Consider the following 12,574-nt stretch of genomic DNA (forward strand, 5'->3'; position numbering starts at 1 on the left):
AAGGGCACTGTAATAACGCATAAAGCGAAAGAGAGCCTATAGCTCTTTACCACAGCGGGTTAAGAACAACAGAATATCCTGAATATTCAGGTCTCTGAAGTCAGTTTCACTTAATGAGTGTTCTCCGAATACTCGGAAACGCAGTTGCGCAAAAACTGGACAGTTACATATCAAATGATAAGAAGTTCCTCAATCGGATTCACAGCTATCACATGCAAATGAATCAGCTTACTGAATATTCGCCATGTGATAGCTGAGTTGGCAGTGGCCAGTCAATGCTTTGACCAGAATGCTGCAATTCTGCTTTGACAGATTTGTAAGATACTTCGCCACCCTTGGAGATGGCTCAGTACAATACAATTTGGTTTGACGACATGACTCCAAACCATTCCAATATTGTCTGTGTTGAGTAGCACCCCAGATGCGAATCTGAAGCCCAACACCTCGATATCGGAATAGCTGGCTCAGGGCCAATGAAGTCATGTGATGTCCCAGTGCGAGCTAACTCATCAGTTAATTCATTTCCAGCGATGGAAGAATGGCCAGGTACCCATACAAGGTGAACAGCGTCTGCTGAATTCAGCTCCTCGATTTGAGTTCGACAAGCGATAGCTATCTTCGACCTGGAGTTAGCCGAAGCAAGTGCTTTAATAGCAGCCTGGCTATCTGAACAGAAGTATATTACTTTGCCCATTACATGCTGCTGAAGTGCTGATTGCACTCCGCACATAAGAGCAAAGATTTCGGCCTGAAAAACGGTGCAGTGTCTACCAAGTGAGTAAGACTGATACAGCCTTAGCTCACAAGAATAAACACCAGCACCTGCTCGACCTTCGAGAAGGGAGCCATCAGTGTAACATACGATGCCGTCTGAAATACTTCTTTCCAGATATCCAGATGTCCACTTTTCCCGGGAAGGGAATTTCGTGGACAATGTCCACGGACAGGAGTTTCCTCTAGTAGACCGAGTACCCGTAGGCGGTAAGTGCAAGAAAGTGCTTCTTGTTTGGGATGAATGTGTAGTGGAGTAACGTCAAAAAGAACTTCGAGCGCTGCCGTGGGAGTTTAAGAGAACGCTCCAGACATCGCCATTAAGCACATCCTTTGGAGATGGCATAACTTTGATTGGACCGTTCTCATTTCGCCCTTTTGCCACCACACAAGACATCCATAAGCCAATATTGGCCGAACCACAGTTGTGTAAATCTATTTGCATTGCCCGAAGGCCATACAAGCTTCCTTGATTCTGAACTCAATATGAGGTGTCGAGAAAAGCTTGGAATCAAGAATAACTCCAACGTACTTAACCTGTTCAGTCACATCGATTTCAGAATCAAATAGACGCAAAGGTCGAACATCATCACGGTTTCGCTTTTCCGTAAAAAGAACAATAGATGTTTTACTCGGATTTACCGTAAGGTCATATTGGCGACACCAACCTGAAGGGCACTTTGCATCAGGTCGAAAAGGGTGCTGATACACATACCGACTAACAATGTTAGTTAGGGGCGTCCATAAATGACGTAGCTTTATTTGGGCGATTTTTATTACCCCCCTCCCCCCTCGTAGCATTTCATCACAAATTTGGATACCCCCCCCCCCCCTATAAATGACGTAGCTTGTTAAACACCCCCCCCCCCCTCAACAAAATTTTTATTTCAAAAACGCAAAGAAAATCGAAACTTTGTTTTGATATCAATTTAAACGTGTTTGTTTAACGAATACTTATTATGAAAAATAAAACAACGATATAAAGAAAACATTGCCGATTTCCAGGTTCAGATCACCGACATCAAGACCACAGGTGCAACCAGTGGAGATTATCACCAAAGCTAATGACTTAATAAACCGCCCATCGTTCTGCTTGATGCCGAAGAACAGGAAGTTGAAGTTCCCAATATAGTTAATCTGTATTGCAATCTGTAAACTGTAATCTGTTAGGAATATCAAATTGGTTTCATTTGAATAAAATGCACCATGACATTTGAACTCCTGCAGGGTTTCTTCTAAAGTTTCTTCAGCATTTCTTTCTAGAATCCCTCAAGGAGCTTCTTTTGGGATTCCATTTTTGAGAATTCCTTCCTTTTAATTTCTCCAACACTCCCTTCAGAGATCCCTCCAAGAATTCCTTCCGGAGTTTCATCTTAGTTATCACCAAAAGATCCTTTTGAGATTTCTCCGGGAGCTTTATTTTCTAAGATTTTTTTAAGTTTAGTCATGGTTTCCTTCAGAAGTTCTTTTAAGGTTTTCTTCTCCTCTCTTTCATCAGCAGATTCTTCAAACATCTGTTCAGGGATTTTAATCGGAATTTCTTTTGAGATTCAATCAGAACTTCTTTCTGGATTTCCTAAAGAAGGTTCTTCCTGGGTTCCTCCAGAAGTTCCTTCTAGGTTTCTTTCAGGAATTCCTGCAGGAATTCAATCAGATATTCATACCGAGATTTTTGTAAGAATTTCTCCCGACATTCTTTCAAAACTCCTCCAAGAGTTGCTTTTGGGATTCCTCTAGGAATTATTGTTCGGATTCCTTCAGGAATTCCTTCCTGGATTCTTCTGGGTGTTTCTTGTGGGATTCCTCGGTATCCCTCCATTTACTCCTTCCAGTATTCCTCCAGGATCTCCTAAAATTTCGCGAGGAATCCCTTTACGGATTTCTCCCATAGTTTTTTCTGGAATTCCTCCTGGATTTTCTTTCTTAGATTTCACTAGGAGTTCTATCTGGATATCTTCCGGGATTCCCAAAAAACAATCGGGATTCCTTAAGCAATTCCTTACGGGATTCCATCAAAAATTTCTTCTGTGTTTTCTACAGAAATTGAACCAGGAGCTCCTTCTGAGACTCTACAAATAGCTCCTTCTGAGATTCTTTCAGGAGTTTATTCAAGATTTCTCCAATAGTTCCATCTAGAATTGCTCCAGGAACTTCTCACGGGATTTCTTAGGAATTTGTCTATGATTTCTTTTCAAGATTCCTCCCAGAGTTTCTTCTGAAATTCTTCTGGAAGTTCCTTCAGGGATTCATTTGGAATATTTTCAGAAGTTTTTTTTTTCTGGGATTCCCAGTGAGAATTCCTGTAGAAATGTTATCCTTCTCCTGGTGGGGAAACCTATAAAGAACACCATGAGAAATTCCTTAATACGCTGCTAGAGGAACTACTAAAGAAATTAATGTAGAATTTCTTCGAGGAAGTCCTGTAGAAACTATATAAGGAACTCCTCGAATAATGCCATAATGCCAAAAATTTATTTTTAGCCTTAGTGGTGTGCAGTGCCTTATAGCAAGCAGCAAACTATTGCTCGTGAGAAGCATTTGAGCGATATTGACATTTTTTTGCGTACACAATACATTATTCCTTAAGCAGGATTTCAAACCATTATCAGATACAGTTGTTGCGTCCGATAGCTGCATGTATTATGAAAGAACGCCGGCATTTATATCCATTGTTTGTTATTTATATCAATGTGAATGGAAAGAAAAATCATGCAATATATTTTTTCTTCGAATAACTAATACTTAATGCAAGTATAAATTTTGTTAATAACGAAATACTTTTTTCAATAGGCTTAGTAGAAAGCTACGTAGCATATCATAAACCCCTACCCCCTATCGTCACACTTCGTCACAAAATCATAAACACCCCCCTCCCCCCCCAAAGAGCTACGTCATTTATGGACGACCCCTTAGTCATCGGCAAAATCATAAGTAGGAAGACCGCTATTATTAAGTTGCTTCAATAGCGTATCTGTTACGAGATTCCACAAAAGTGGTGATAAGACTCCTCATTGGGGACATCCACAAACACTCAATTTCCTAATCGCCGCTTGACACAATGTTGAGAAGAGATGTCGGTTTTTGAGCATTTGATGAATCCAATTGGAAATCATTGGAGATATACCATGACCCCGTGTGGCTACCAATATGGCATCGAAAGGCACGTTGTCAAAACCACCTTCGATATCTAAGAAAATACCCAAGCAGGATTGCATTTGAGCGAATACCTTCTCGATATCGTAAACAACCTCGTGTAAAAGAGTCACAGTGGACTTACCAGATTGGTAGGCATGTTGGTTCACATGAAGAGGCACGTTGGCCAGATGAACATCACGGATGTGATGTTCCACCATGCGTTCTAAACATTTCAGAAGAAAATAGGTCAAACTGATATGTCTGAAACTATGTGCTGCTTCAGACGACGCACTAAGGGGCGTTTGGCCAATCTAGCTGGCCAATATTATTTTCAGGGGATTTCACATATCTAATTCGCAATTAGCATTGAAACACTACATAAACGACATTTGAATGCAATTTGCATGATTCACACAGTTACAAATACCCTTTTCAATTAAATAATTGATATATTAAAGGAAACCTTTCACTTTTTTATGAAATTGCCTACCTTTAGGCGCAAATCACGGTTTAGAGAAATTTATTTATCAAATAACTCCAAAAGTACATCACATGTAAGAATTTTGACAACAAATTCGAATTTAGGGAAGCTGCATTTTACCTGTCAGGGTATTTTTACATAAACGAACATTGTTTATTGAAGACATTTCTCATTTAAAAACACAAAAAAAATATTGATAGATTCTTGCATTAGTTCAATATGTACTGAGTAAACCAATACTTGTTTTAATAATATGAAACGTGTAACTTTCACTTTTATGCAATGGTCATTGCTAAAAGTTGATAGGTATGATCAGTGTCACCTTATATTACGATTACTTTCATAACTCGTGAAGCATTGCATATTTTACGTAATAACTATCATTTCAACGATCAGTTCAGCAAAATGTATACGAGGATAAAAAATTATAAGTAAAGAACTCCATCTCAAAATTATTTCGATGGAAAAGAAGTTAACTTAGAGTTTTTAAGCCAAAAGTTAAATTCGTAGATGTGTTTTCCTTTGTTAACAGTTTCAACCTGTTCTATAATCCCATTTTAATTTTTAAATTAATTGACATTTATTTTTGGTAAATCAAACAAAATAGAATCACTATATGCCCTTCAAACGCTTAACTGAATGGGTTCTGATGAAATAGAACTAAATTTGAAAAATCAGACGGCTATCCCCAAAGACTGTAATACGCCTTAAAGTATGCAATGACCCTGAAATTACAATTTCTTCAATAGCTTTCATTCAGAAAAACGTTGATTACTTAAAAGTACGCACTTTTACGCAGCTGGATTTTCTATTAGGCTCAAAAAGGATGTAAGTGCTTGTGTTATAGGAAGTCTCGACCCAGCAATCGCCAGCAATCAAAAACTGCAGATGTTTCTTTGCTTGTTTTAACATGACGGAGCCCCAAAGTAAGAAACTATACAAATTTTGAAAACATGAATGGTTTTATCACCTCGTTGCAACGATTGTGGTATATTTTGTCTATTGAAACTGACTGTGCGGTTAAAAAACTGAAAACATATTCAAACAACCAGAGACAAACTTTACTCAAAAATTGTAAAATTCCTCAACCCTAGCTTTGACCTAAAGCAGACTTTGTATAGGTTTGTTGGATGGATATTCGAGTATAAGGCATTGTTCCACAACTATCCATGTGTCATATTCAGTACACAACTTCACAATACGAGCGACTTTGAAAAATGACTTATGGCCAGCTAGATTGGCCAAACGCCCCTTAGTGCGACGCACGACCCAGTTTCGGAATGAACTTCACAGTAATATCCCGCCAAGATTTGGGAATATACCCTATACCAAAACTGCAAACAAGTAGTTTTTTTCAAAACATGTTTGAAATAATCAAATCCCTTCTGAAGCAAAATAGGATAAATCCCATCTGCTGCAGGAGATTTGAAAGGAGCAAAGCTATTTAGTGCCCACTCAAATGATTCGATAGTTACAATACGTCGAGCTGAAGCCGGAATCATAACTACAAGAAAAGACATCTGGTTCATTCGAAGATGGGGATGGGGATCCAGGGAAGTATGTGCTGAATAAGCATTCCAGAACTTCCACATCAGAGGAAGTCAGATCGCCATTTGGCAAACGAAGTTCGTTCACTCAGAAATCCTTGGATTTCGCAAGGATTTTGTTTAACCGACTGACTTCACTCAGACAGGAAACATTTGTACAAAGTTTTTTCCAGCCGGATCGTTCAGCAAACCGGAGAGCTTTCCTGTAGGCCTTGCGAGCCAACCTGAAAGCCTCCGAACCAGCCGAACGTCGTCTGTTCCAACTCTTTCTACATTGTTTCCTGAGGGGTTCCTCTGGTGATCTTCACAGACCGTAGAGGGCATGCTTCTTCAAAAGCCTCCATGATAATGGTCGTTGTAGTATCAACAGCATCATCTAAATCACTTGGAGTGTCAATAGAAGGTGAGTATCCATGAAATTTGGCCGCAACTAAATCAATAAAAAGATCCCAGTTAGTTGACCGGGGATTCCTGAAACGCAATGTTTGCGAAGTTACATTTATATGTTCAAAAAAGATGTAGCGATGGTCAGATAAAGATTCTTCATCTGACACATGCCAATTGGTCAGCTCGTGTCTAATTCTACTAGAGCAAAGCGTTATGTCTAACACTTCCTCTCTAGCAGATATCATGAAGGTTGAACGGTTGCCAATGTTAAATAATCCAAGATCTGTACTACTTCTCTCTCTCTCTTCTTGGCGTAACGTCCTCACTGGGACAAAGCCTGCTTCTCAGCTTAGTGTTCTATGAGCACTTCCACAGTTATTAACTGAGAGCTTCCTCTGCCAATGACCATTTTGCATGTGTATATCGTGTGGCAGGCACGAAGATACTCTATGCCCAAGGAAGTCAAGGAAATTTCCTTTACGAAAAGATCCTGGACCGACCGGGAATCGAACCCGTCACCCTCAGCATGGTCATGCTGAATACCCGTGCGTTTACCGCCTCGGCTATATGGGCCCACATCTGTACTACTTAAGTATTTCATCAAACTGGAGCCTCTCACATTGATGTCTAAGCTGCCCCATATGATATGGTGAGAATAAGCATCACTACCAACAATAAGCAGAAGGCCTTTTCAAGTATACAGTATGCGATGACGTGTTTGAAAGCATCCGTAGGGGATGGTTCGTCATGCGGTAAATAAACCGAACAATAGACGTATTTTCTGTTGAGGTTTCCAACAGATATATCAATTGTGCAAGCACATACATCTAGTTCAGAGATGAGTGTAGCAACTATTGCGTTGTTGACAAGCACACAGGCTCGAGGCAAGACATGCGAGTTTGCCATTTCATGTTTTCTTAAAGTAGCAAACACCGGGTTCACAAGGTTTCCTAGATAGAAATTCCCCTTACGGAAGTAAGGTTCTTAGACCAAGGTCACTTGGGTTGTACCATTTTGCATAAGTCTGCAAAGATTGATTGTTGCTGTTCTTTTATGCTGAGGATTGATCCGAGCTATCCTAAACGTAGCCACTACCCAAACTAGGCAAGATTAAACTCTTCGCAAAAACAGCACACCAAAGAACAGCAGCAACTAAACCAAATCGGTATCGATTGGAAAACGCCAAAGGCGAGGATACACAGAATACACTGTGTGAATCGCATAATGCGAAACCATATAGGTGAAAAATTAAACTAATTAACTTAACAACATCTTTATAATCTCGCCCTTATTTAACCTAAAGTGAGACTAGAGAAGGGCAGCTGATTGTCTAAGAACAACCTACTGTGGAGGGCGCCCTGATACTGCACAGGCTCCGTTTGCGGTTAGGTTTTTATTAGACACCCCTAGTCATTCATTCCTAGGTACTGTAAGCATAAAGCCGCATCACATCATGAATTAGGGGTCACCTGTTGGTAGACTCTTAGCACCGGAACAGGCGGTCCGTAGTGTTATTCTTAGCCAATTGAAACAATCGCTACCGACACTACATAGCTATCTAGGCTGATCGAGAAAATAAGTTAATATTGATCTGTGGTTTACTGGGTCGTGAGGCCCATCATCTGTTTATTGGTTTCAAGGCGGCTTATGATTTAGTGAAAAGAAACATGTTATAACAGATAATGCTCTCGAACATGGTCATAAGTCATAAGGGATCGCATGCGTAGAGTTGTTAGCAGGACAAGGAAGCTAATGTATCTAAAGACACTGCATAGGAAAGATAGAGGGGTTGTTTGGGTTCTATCCAGAAAGCCGTATCAGTTGCTCTACCCTGTCGATAAAAACATTTTTTTTTTTCATTTGGAAGCAGTATGAAAACGACATCGTTTCAGATACAAACTGCTGTCTTAGACGCAATTTCAGATTCGGAAGGAACTTATCGTGAACCGGTATTCGAGTACTAAAACGTTTCAAATTTTTGACAAATTAACATCCTTGAAGTATCTTCAGAGAACAGCGTCTCTGGAGTTTTGTTGTCAAAGGCAATCCCAACTAACAATCGCAAGCCGCAAACCAGCATGCATGCTGAATTGTTGCTTTATAATAGTAATGATAGCTGAACTAAAATTATGCTGTACACATTACTGTACAAATGTTTTTTAATTGAAAAAGTAGCCAATGTTCAACCTTTCGTATCGGTATCAACAATTATAAATTTAAACACTTTTCAAGCGTTTAATAATATTTTTATTTGACTTGCAGTTATTTCTTTACAAAATAGTTTAACAAGACCTTTTTCTGCTTCTTGTCAAGTACATGCAAAAATTAGAACATGTATCTGTACAATGTGTTTTTCACAAGTCAAATAAGCGCTTTCGTTTCATCATACTTCGACTCAGTGTACAGGATGAAAAACACGTGTTTTTACTGAACAGCAGCTGAATTAACGTGTTCTTCAGTTGTAAACCATAAACAGAACATTATTCACCACTGCTGAATAGGAGTCAAAGTGTAATCATTATACAACCACGGGAAGTTTATGTTTTGATTTGAGCGCGTCAATTCATCATCTCTAGGATGGCGCAGATAGGAAGGCAAGCGGCTGGCAATCGATGGGTCTCGAGTTCGAATCTTGATTTAGGTAAATGTATTTGTAGTTATTATTTCACAATAGTTGTTCACAGCATAAAGTGTCAATCCATAAACTCTCGTAGAAATTGAAAAATTTTGGATTTTATGTTTTAAATCATTTTTGCAGTAGCTGAATAACAGCTTTACTATCAGTTTGTAAAATGTTTTAAACAACAAACAGTTCAGTTGGTACACAACACTATAGCATATATGCTTTATTGTTTCTCCAAATTTGTGTGAACAAAACCCGAACAAAGGTTGTGCCTGAAAATTATCCAAATGTTATTCAGCACCATGCTGAATTAATTCGTCGTAAAGGTGCTTGTAAAAAGAGTAATTGTTAGTTGGGATTACGTAGTTGGGCTCATTACACGGTCAGCCCATTTCGAATGCTGGAGCAATTTAGAATTATATAGACAAATTTCGATAGCTTGATAAAATAAAACGGTTTATCGGGAGATAAAAAGTGTTTGGGTATTGTAAAAATATTACTATGATTTACAGGTAAGGTATTCGTGTATTCAACTCTTCGGCAGTTCGTCTGCTGATTGAGATTTTGTTGGTAAAAACTTAAAACGTAAATGTACGTTCAACTCAAACTATTTTATCATCAATCCGTCTCAATTCCATCAGTATCTTTACCGCATAAACAATTTATCTAGACAGATGTGTAAACACTTTTGGAAAATGACGTGGTACAAATTTGAACTGTTTTGTTTTTCAATATTGAAACATCATTATCGAGACGGAAATAGAAAGCGACGTCAACCTTCGTTCACATTCTATAGATCATTTATTTACTTTTAATAAGACGTTGTTTCATATAGCATTCGACTTACCTTAGAATGAATAAAATCGTGCTTGATATGATCCGAAAATAGTAATACACATGGAAGTTATCGTGCGTGCTCTGGATAATGCTGACGCTACCTTTCGGACTACGATGTACGACGCTATATATACTTTTTTCCTACCAAGGTGACTTGTAATTTTTTATCGGTGCCTCTAAATTCTTCCCACTGTTGCTCTATGTTGGTCGCATTAAGGATATGTTGAGATGGCGGATAAGGCGTTTGGTTTGGGTGAGGTGCGATATACTTTCAGGCTCTACGTTGATAATAATTTATGATTCTTCGGAAATTCTTTCTTCCTTCAATTCACTTCAGTAATAGCTTGATGATAATGCCACTATTCTAACGTGTACACACAAACCACTACTGATATTTGATATTTCATATGAGAAGATCCACTACACGTATGATATATTGATTATAAAACATTAACTTTGTAATAGGTTCAAAAACTTTTGGTGCGCGATAATAATTTACGGTGTAAGAGATTAGAAAAATACATTCATATGAACTTTTGCTATCACTGGATATTTATTCCACCGTTGTGTACACAAACTATTGACCTTGCGCCAGTCTGCTGCTACGGGAAACGGGTTGTGCACTCATTAATCCAACACTAATTAATCAACTCACTATGTGGGACTGAACTTTTCACTCTTCTTCTTCGATTTCTGCGCCGCTTCGGAAAACGGAGCCCTTCTTCTCTGTAATCTCCAATAATATTTTACTATTTTTAGCCTTTCATCGTTTTTCAACTTTGCTCTGGCCGTCTGGTCGGTCTGACTGCCGGCAGGAGGGCAGCTAGTCTGTGCCAGCTGCTGCTTGCTTCAATTACGTTGTGTTTGATTGGCCGGTCGAAACTCCGCGGTTCGAAGCAACTGCAACTGTTGTATGTTTCCTTCTGATGAACAGTGTTGCTACGTACTAGCGCTTCCAACTTGACGGGCACCAGTAATGGGTAACGCTGGTTCACTAGTTCGAAGAGAAACGGTCTGAGGAAATCCGTTTAATTATTCAGAAATGTAATGCCTTATTAAAAATTCAATCCACTACAGCGTTCAGCACGAGTTACGCCTCAACGTGCACCGAATCGATGAACACTCACACTTGGGTTCGCCAGGTAAGGACACCGAGGCGATTCCGGCGAGGAAGCAGCACAACGATTGTAGTAAGAACAACGGAAAGCGTCGTCGGTTCTTGTTTGAATGACACTTTATGCAAAGCGGAAACTTGATCGATAATTCTCATACGGATTTACGGTTTGGCTAGGAAAAAAGTTGACACAATGAAGGATAGCTAGAGCTTACTTTGAAGCACACCAACACACTCATTAAGATTGTATATACCGCTCCTCAGCGATTTAGCCGAACTGATTTCGATGTAGAACGGAAACTTACTGTTTGCTTCAATTAGATTCCACCATCTGCACAAACACAAAACTTTCCTTATCTACTGGCCAGTACTCGACAACCGCCAATCTGCAGCCGGAGAAGCGCACACCAATCTCAATTTTCGCACCTCTGACGAGCGCACCACCCACCAGGAGCCGTAATCAGCAGCATGTATAACAGCGACGGCTCATTTCTCACCTCGCCAGCGGATAATGCACATTCTTGCCACTTTCCAAAACAAACCAGCATGCACCCAGGTGAATATTCGGCGGCGATAACCTTGAACTCGCACCTTTCTTCCACCGCCGAAAGAAATCAGCGCCACACGCTTTGGCAAAACTCGGTCAAACACACTTCGCGCGAACTGCTGATTCCCGTGTTTTTATGCTCGATGCGTTGTGTAAAGAAGAACAGCTCTACTCAGCATCAAAAGGTGAAACCACTTCACTCGAGAACAACGAGCTACTTAAATCCCGAGACACGCAGAACCGTATAAAGCACACCCAGCGAGAGAACGTCTGCCTTGGCAAAGTCGCTCCGACGGAAACTGAAAATAAACTGAGGATCCAATAGGGCCGAACACAAGTCCTCATCCAGTTCACTCTCGCACGCTTTCCGTCGTCGTCGTCGTCGTCGTTCGCTTGGGACAACGCAAACTCAGCCCGACATCGTACGAATTTTCACGAGCTTTTGTTGATACACGAAAATCTGGTTGTAATTTGCGACGGAAGCAGGTAAACGGAGTATAGTAGGAGACGATGGCGACGGCCTGAAGCGTACCATATGGACCGCATGGCATCCACCGCACCGCCGCGCCGGTTCGAACGCTGCCAGCAGCAGTGAGGGTGGACACTCTGCCAGACGGCGAACGGATGGCTGGAAGACGTGGGAAAACCAGGAAAAATTGTGGCGCGAATGCAGCGCGCTTGTTGTTGAATTACGAGACTGAGAGAGCGGCTGCGATTCATGAATGTTGTTCTCTCACGGGTTGCATTCGCAGGGATGAAGTTGGGATGATTTTTATAGAGCGAAAATGGAAAAAAGTTGATGTTTTTAATTAGCTTGGCATAGACTGATTTTACTGCAAGGCAGTGTTGCGAAGCACGATGAATTTTAACAATTTCCTTAAATAATAAGTGGACAGCCCCCATAGTTTTAGGATAATTTCAGTCTTTTGGAAAGTTTCTGCTGGGTGGTCCCTAGTTTCGCTCATTCAAAAATATGCTTCCTAGTAATTCCATGAACGATTTCATAATGTTGAACAAAGTTAAGGACATACTTGTTAGAACCACAAAATGGCCGCCCCAATGGCCAACTTTCACACCTACTCACGATTTCGAGCGCACAAATCTCTTCGTAAACAAAACCAGTGCACCTTAT

The 12,574-nt window shown here is 40.2% G+C and overlaps 1 protein-coding gene across 9 annotated transcripts in view; it reads right to left on the bottom strand.

The window, feature by feature from the left end:
- The window catches only part of LOC109399236 (small conductance calcium-activated potassium channel protein), an 807,467-nt gene extending 795,253 nt beyond the window's left edge, over positions 1-12,214 (bottom strand). For all 9 annotated transcript variants that reach the window (XM_062859436.1, XM_062859434.1, XM_062859433.1 and 6 more), the window contains exon 1: positions 9,792-12,214. The gene's annotated coding sequence lies outside the window, so the exon portion shown is untranslated. The remainder of the gene's footprint in view (positions 1-9,791) is intronic.
- Between the last annotated feature and the right edge of the window lie 360 nt (positions 12,215-12,574).

This window comes from Aedes albopictus, chromosome 3 (assembly GCF_035046485.1).
Source record: "Aedes albopictus strain Foshan chromosome 3, AalbF5, whole genome shotgun sequence".
In the NCBI taxonomy this organism is placed as follows: domain Eukaryota; kingdom Metazoa; phylum Arthropoda; class Insecta; order Diptera; family Culicidae; genus Aedes; species Aedes albopictus.